The following is an 8,734-nucleotide window of genomic DNA, read 5'->3' on the forward strand; positions in this document are numbered from 1 at the left end:
AGGTTGTTCCAAACCATAGAGAACAAAGAAAAAATGCTTAATAGAAATACCTAATATGTTTGGATCATTGATCATGAAATCAAATGAAGTGTTCTTCATGGCGACAATGCAAATTTCCACCACAATTATCACAAATCCAATGGCTAAATCAAGGGATCCAAGATTTAGGAGATAGGAACTAGTCATTGCTATAGTTTTATCACAAGTATAGACAATGAAAGGGAAAAAACGAACCTGGATTCTCTTGCCTACAATAATAGGCCTAGCCTCTACATAAACATGCTCTCCCAAAGTTGCAACTCTCAAATGGTTGATATTGAGTTCTAGACCTTCAATTCTCTAGAACCCAGAAGCAGTGTGCACCCCCATGCTCGCTAGACTCTTTGAAATCAATGCAAATACCCCTCCATGTAATACCTTGAAAGGTTGTTCCAAACCTCAGAGAACAAAGAAAAAATGGTTAATAGAAATACCTGATATTTATGGATCATTGGTCATGAAACCAAATGAAGTGTTCTTCACAGCCACAATGTAAATTTCCACCACAATTATCAGAAATCCAATGGTTAAATCAAGTGATCTGAGATTCAAGCACACTGGATTATGTTAGCAATGCGATTGGTAAGACTCAAGTTGGTGGTATGAGTTTGAGTAACCAACAATACAATGAAATTGGGGGCTAATTCATCTATTAGCTCAATCTCTACTCTTATAGTCGTTTCTACTCTGCAACTGTACCCATGCTTGTAGAGGAGGCAGTCAAGCATATGAGGGGAAACTATTCCATTAAAATCACTTGAGACCACATCAATAATGGAACCTATGTGGGAAAACTCTATTAGTCTCACCATCAATTATTTGTTCCATACACAATTTTCATTATGTGTTATGATATAACACTATTCAAAATAATGATGTAATGGAAACCATTTGAAAAAATTGAATACAAATCTGTGTGATGTAATGGAGACTATTTGAAAATTCCTAACTCTTAGTTAATCCAGCATGCAACATCAAAATTACTTAGATTCCTCTTGTAGGTTCTATCAAGAGGAAAGCTTCAATGGAACATGACAAAATTCAAGGCTTCTATTTTCTACCGATTTAAAGGGCAAATGAGTAGATTTTTTTTGTTAATATGTGAGTGGGTTTGATTGAGTAATTAAACTACAACAAGATTTAAGTAGCCTATAAAGTTAGCTCCAAAGGTGAAAAAGATTTCAAAATAGTTCTGTATGTAACAATAACTCACTAAGTAAAGCCTAATTTTTTTATGCCCATTTGTGCAATAGAATTAGTGGATAGCATTAGATGGATGATTTTACCATCCTATAGGCTACTACTACTCACTTGGAAAAGGATAAACACGCTCAAACAAATGGCAAAAAAATGACAAAAAATCTAGAAAAAATCATTGTTATACATAAACTGGCCCCGTAAACATGTCGAAAAGAGACAAGGACCTCTAGACAAAGCTATGACAAGCCAATTTCATGCTTGATGTAAAATAAAATTTGATTATTTTCATAAAAGGTTTTTTCTAAACAATAGAACCATCTTTTGTTTCTTAAAAAAAAAACATCAAACTGTCATTTCCTCGCTGGAAGATCAATATTTGTATTCAACATTAGTTGAAGTTGGAGAGTCCGTTTTTTAAATAACATATTCATTATTCCACAACATAGAAGCACAAATCTCTCAGGATTTTCCATATTACTTTTAACTGTAAAGATAATGAACTATTGTCATTTCCTCACTGGAAGATCAAGATTTGTATTCAACATTAGTTGAAGTTGGAGAGTCCATTATTTAAATAATATATTCGTTATTCCACAACATAGAAGCATGACTCTCTTAGGCTTTTCCATATTACTTTTAACTGTAAAGATAATGAACTGTTGTCAAACATTGCTTTGGTTAATAAAAATGTTGCACATCAAATAACAAAATGGTAGGTTGCAACTTATAATGATATTCACGGATTGATCACATGACTTAAAATCTAGCTTACTTGGTCAGGTGACATCATTGTGATCCCGAGTTCAAGTCTGCTAAATTGACATGTTTTACCTCTAAAATATAGCCAGCCATTTGGGTCCTTAAGTGAGTTTACTCTATATATTATTTATATTGACCTTAACTTATAAAAAACAAATTTCTTCATCCAAATAATTCTCCAAACCTCAAATTTCTTTTTAAATAAAATAATTCATATTTATAATTTAAATGTTCAATTAAATGGAAAAACATATCACATTTCTTTCTTTTATGCTACTCTTTCTTATTTCATTGCCTTACGATGTTTCCTTTGCAACATGTGGTGCAATTTCTAGTAATATTAGTGATTGGAATAAAATAAATTCGAGAGTGAAATTTCAAAGTACCACACTTCAAAATTCTTGGTGACAGAGGAATCAAAAATTGGTTTATTATCTGCATAGATAAATAAATAGATACATTTGGGTGCCATGGCACTTGGTTTATTATCTGCATAGATAAATAAATAGATAAATTTGGGTGTCATGGCAGTTGGACCACTCGTTGGTAGTTCATTACATACAAATATTTATTTGGGAATCAGTTGGTCAACCCCAGAGACTTATTGTAGCGTTCATTTATATGGGCCGTGAAACGAACAAAAAAAAAAAACTACTCAATTCAAATTAACTTAATGCCTCCCATCAGTTTTAACAAGTGGAAAAGTAAACACATTTTATTAATTATTTTTTAATGAACTAAAGATTCAAATCACTTTAATGTCTCTCATCATTTTTAATAGGTGACAAGATAATAACAATCACATTTTATTAATTATTTTTTAATAAATTAAAAATAGAAGCTGACCAAAAAATTTGAAAAACCATTCACATACCTTCTATAATATTAGTTAGATCATGCATTAGATGAAGAATATTCCCACATTATCAAATCTTGGTCATTCATAATTTGAAATTTTTCCTCATGCACAATTTCAATATAGACCACGCCTTGAGCTAAAATATTATTTGGAGCATCACAATATTTTATTATTGATGTCACCTAATTCCATGGTGTTTATAGAATATTACTACTGGCACAGTCACATTAGTAAATGTGGTTGATATACAATAATAGACATCATTGTCAATTGTCCATTGGTGTATAAAAGTTGTCAATTGCCCATTGGTGTATAAAAGAGGGAAAATGACACACATAAGTGTATATCAATGAAAATGACTAATGTGGTTGTGGTAATTGAGGACTAATGCACATGGAGAGAAATAGTAGATGATTACCATTAATATTATTAATAGTAGATGATTATTATTAATATTATTAATAGTAAACTTTATTAATATCAATATTATTATTATTAAAAAAAATTAAACCATGACTATGACCAACCTTGGTTGACTTCGGTTAACCATAGCTGAATATAATTGTATATGGTCTAGTTACTGTAGAAAATCCCGTAGATTCACAAGTCCATGTAATCTACTAAAACAAGAGACAAGAATCTACTTCCTCTTTACAGAGGAAGCACATAAACATCGAGCAAAACAATAATTGACAAGAGGAAGATAAATCAATGACATATAACACAACTCAAAACCCTTACTATCTATATTATATTAATCAAAAATCCAAGATGATAATATAATGCTTGTTCTCACAAGAACAATCCTAGCGTTTAGTATAATCAATCCTCAGCTCACAAACAAGCTCAAGCTAAACCTTAGCCTCTTATGTTGCTCTCCAAGCCCCTATTTCCTTGCGCAATTCCTATGGCTGATTAGACCATCTTAAAGGGAAATCAGTGCATCTAAAACTATGCAATCCCTTCAAGGATTAGTTTCTGATTGCATGCACTATCTGTACAACTCATAAAAGTCTACAAGAAATTGTACACTATCACTGCACTCTAGTGTGAACTGGGTCTTTCTCCAAATCGACATGCATGAGTTTCTAATAAAGGGAATCTTTAGTTAATTGGAGTAGCACTAGTTAATGCATTAGTGCACCAACTTATTGTTAACTCACTATTAATTCATTAAAGAAAAAAGAAAACTAAAACTCAAAGTAAAAAAGTCATCAAAATATTTTTTTTTAAATTGTTCTTTTTTTATGTTTCTTAATTTCTTTAAATTTTCATTTTCATTTTTTTTAAATGTTTTTAGATTTTTTTGTTTTTAATCTTTTAAAAATAATTTTTAATTCTTTTTTATTTTCTTAAATGTGTTTTTTTTAATTAATTATATATATATATATATATATATATATATAATATTTTACTTGTTTAATTTGAAAAAGAAATTATTAATGTTTTTAGTTTTTATTTTTTTATTTTTATCTTTAACCATATATTATCTTTCTTTAAACTTTTAAGATTACTAATTTTTTTTAAAGATATATTTATATTTTAAAATTGTTTGTTCCATTTTTTTAACAATTTTTTTTTTACTTTAAACTTTATCTAAATAAATTTGTTGGAAAAAAAAAAATTAAAATCTCTTCATTTTTAAATATAAAATTCATAAAAAATAACAAACAAACAAATAAACAAACTTTATTTAACTATGTTAGCTGCCCGACGTTTTGATTTTTTTTTATATAAATTTAATTTCCTTAAAATATATTTTTTTCTTTAAAATGTTTTTTTAGATTTTTTTAAATTGTTTTATTATTATTATTGTTATTATTATTATTTGTTTTTTTAATGTTTTTAATTTCTTTATGTTTATTTTTTAAAGTTTATTATTATTATTATTATTATTATTATTATTATTATTATTATTATTATTATTATTAAAAAAGTGTATTTTTATTTTTTTAATTGTTTTTATTAGGTTTTTTCCTCTATGATGTTTTAAAGTTTTTTTGTTTGTTTCTTTTTATCTCATCAATATTATATGCTTATTTTTAATGTTTCTTTTCTTTTTTCAAATTTGTGAATTGTTTTCTTAAATTATTTTATTTAAATTTTTATTTTTTTTAATAAGTTAATTGTGTTTTTATCTTTTATATATTTTTATATTATATTTTCTTTTTTATGTTTCTTTTATGGTTATATATATATGCTAATCGTTTTTTTTTTATTTTTTCCTTTTTTATAGTTTATCATTTTTGAATGTTTTTATATTCTCCATATCTTTGGTTGGATATATATGTCAAAATAAAAAGTATGTAAAAGTAATAAGTCTAAGAAAATAATTTTTGTTGATAAAACAATAATTATTATTATTATTATTATATAAAAATTATATATATATGAATAATGAAATATATTTTTTTTAAAATAATTTGTAAATATCAAAATTATTTAAAAATAAAATATTTATACAAATTTCCAAAAAAAAAAAAATGTTTTAATGCAGAGAGTATAAAAAATTCCAAAATCAAATATAAGTTCATTTGTTTTGTAAAGTTGTTCTTTCATCATAACCAAAGTGTTTCTTATCTAGGAAACATTATATAGAAAAGACATTATATTTAATAAATTGTTATTAATATGATAAACAAAAATAAAAATAAATTAATATAAATTAAATGGTAATAATTTTTAAAAAGAATATTAATACCATGGCTGAAAATTGTTGGAATTTCAAGGCTTTCATAGAGGTGATATTTTATCTTTAATGCCATGCCTGCAAATCCTTGGAATTTTAAGGTTTGTCAGAGTTGTCATATTTACTTAACGAGAACATTTTTCATTTTGAGGGTGTTTTGTCATGTTTTTTTTTGTTAGAGTTCTCGTTTTGAGGTAACAGTTCTCGTTTGATAGGTAACTTTGTCTGGTATCAAAAGCATATATGATCACAGCTAATACCATCAAACCTAGTACTTTAAACATGCCAACAAACTAATATGAAAAAAATATTTTCAAATGTTTTACAAAAATCAATAAAAAAACATTGGCCATTATATTGTGCTCATTTGAAATAGCCTAACCTCTTCTATAATGAAAATGATAATAGATATCCCATACATATACTTTGGTACTCAATGTCAAACCTTGTCTTTTGAAACATTACAACTATTTAGTTTTTTAGCTGATTAATTAAATAAAAGTGCAATAAGAAATGAGATGGTTTTTTGGATATTGTGTATTGATCCACATGGTAATGATTCATAGTATTGTAACACAATCTATTTACAATTAAAAATCTCTATTGTAAAATAAAAATAATTCTCTATTGTTAAAATTATTGTTCCATGTTTTCTTAAAAATATGTTTAACTTAATTCTTTTTATAATTCACAACAGTAATAATAATAAACTTATATTTTAATTATTATTAATTTTTATGTGATTACCTTAGTTACACTTATAAACATGCTAGTGCACTAATTATACAAGTGAAATATGAAAGATAAAAGATATTGGAAATTATACAAGATGCATATAAAGTCACCATCTAACTAAAATGAGCTTTGAAATTTGTAAAATGGTTTGAATAATATAGGAGTTTCATGATAGTGGAAGTCGGCATCATGGAAGCATTAGGGATTGTGTTTGTTTGGAGCATTAATTGTATAAACCAAGGCATAGTTCTACTGATTTTACTACCATACATGCAATTTCATTTTTAATTCTTACAACAGGCATTTCATAATGGTCCGATGTGTTAATACACTGATAATATTATGTTAACTACGTTAACGTTGTCTTCTGAAACATTACAACCATTGCCATTTATGTAGATCTCGAACATTTAAAGGAGAATAATATTATGTAACTACGTTAACGTTGTCTTGTGAAACATTACAACCAATGCCATTTATGTAGATCTCGAACATTTAAAGGAGAACAATATTATGTAACTACGTTAACGTTGTCTTCTGAAACATTACAACCAATGCCATTTATGTAGATGTCGAACATTTAAAAGAGAACGCGACAAAAGCCGAGTCGAAGAGCACACCCATAATTTGACAACCATTTTAATCTTTATGCTACTTACCAGTGACTGTTAATAAATCTACTACATGTTTATGCTACTTACCACTGACTCTTAATAAATCTACTACATGTTCATACCTGACCCGACGTAATATAAATTTATGTTGGATTGGAAAAGTAGTGCAAAGTGTGGAGCAGTTGCTGAAGGCTTTTGTGAGAAGAACCTCCCTCTTCAACTCCTCTTCTACCAAGCTCCCCTAAATGAACAACCGGCTTCCTAAGTTGGAGGCCGCCCTCTAATTCCATGACATGCTTCACCGCTTCACTTCCTTTGCACTCACAATCTCATCTTCCGCCTTGTTAACCTCCACTCCCACCTTGGCTATCTCCACCACAAGCCTCGCGGTCATCATCTGATCTCCGAACCGAGGCCAAGCAATGATGGGAACTCCGCAACACACGCTCTCCACCACCGAGTTCCAACCGCAGTGGCTCACAAACGCTCCAACTGCACCATGTGACAGAATAGCCACCTGCGGAACCCACGAAGATACCACCATTCCTCTGTTTCCGACGCGGGACTCGAACCCCGACGGAAGAACCGTGGACGCAAAGAATCCCTCGCCGACCACAGAAGTCCTCAGCACCCACAAAAACCGTTGCCCACTACCCTCTAACCCCGTGGCGAGTTCCCTTATCTGAGAGACTGACATGGCCTATCTGCTGCCGAAGCTCACGTACACCACGGATCCGCTGGGTTGCAAGTCCAGCCATTGTAGGCACAGCTTTCCCGTATCGTCGTCGTCGTCATGGTGGGGGCTCGACGTCAGCTTTAATATTGTATTGGTATTGGACACGATCGATGGCAGAAAGAGTGGTCCAATAGGATACACCGGAGGTAATCTCTCCATCACCTCTCCGCTCCCGAGGGCGTCCAGAAACGGAGCTTCGAGCTCGTAGAACGTATTGACGAGAATACCGGAGGCCTTGGGGAGATTGGTGGCGCTGGAAATGAAGACTCTATAGTAGGGGTGGCTTTTGCTCTTGAGGGCTTGTGGGATCTGTGTGGTGGACAACGGAGGGAAGGTGGCGATATCCAATATGAGTTTCTCGTCGCTGAAGTCGTAACACCGCTCGATGGCTTCCCACTGCGCAAAAAACGGATCTTCCTCCTTCTTGGATGACGAAGATTCAATCTCCAGCTGAACCACGCGAATGTCGAGACCAGAAGAGGCGATGCCCTGGACGTGTGCCGTTTCGCCTGGAGAAATGTTGCCTTTGGTGGTGAATGTGACGGAGACCCCGAAGTTGGCTGCGAAAATTCTTGCCAGCTGAAGAAAGGGCATGAAATGGCCCATTCCGGCTGAGGGAAACATGGCCACGTGACCCTTATTGCTCTTATCATCCTCAATATTGTGTTCTTGAAGCAACAGTTTTTCAGCAATCATGGCAATCTAATTATCTTACTCACTCAACCCAATCTTTTGCTTTCTCGGGAAACCACAACGTAATGGGCGATCACCATTCTTCCTTATATTTCTCTCCGTAGGCCCCCTTATTATTGAAAAGTTTCTATTGAATAAGGGAGCCCCCCTTATTATTGAAAAGTTTCCATTCTTCTTTATATTTATCTCCATAGGCCCCCTTATTATTGAAAAGTTTCTATTGAATAAGGGAGCCCCTTTATTATTATATTTATCTCCATAGGCCCCTTTATTATTGAAAAGTTTCCCTTGAATAAGGGAGCCCCCTTATTATTGAAAATTTTCTATTGAATAAGGGAGTCGTCTAACGAGGTGGAAGAATTGCCCGGACGGCTAAAAGTGGCCGAATTTCGGTAAAAAAATTTCAAAAA

General features: G+C 31.3%; 1 pseudogene; it reads right to left on the reverse strand.

Annotated features, from left to right (window-relative positions):
* Positions 1 to 7,038: 7,038 nt before the first annotated feature.
* LOC149188380 (UDP-glycosyltransferase CGT-like) lies at positions 7,039 to 8,327 on the reverse strand (annotated as a pseudogene).
* Between the last annotated feature and the right edge of the window lie 407 nt (positions 8,328 to 8,734).

The sequence above is a fragment of the Pinus tabuliformis genome, chromosome 3_1 (genome assembly GCF_031772625.1).
Source record: "Pinus tabuliformis cultivar Carrire ecotype Pingquan chromosome 3_1, CPIR1, whole genome shotgun sequence".
NCBI classification, from domain to species: domain Eukaryota; kingdom Viridiplantae; phylum Streptophyta; class Pinopsida; order Pinales; family Pinaceae; genus Pinus; species Pinus tabuliformis.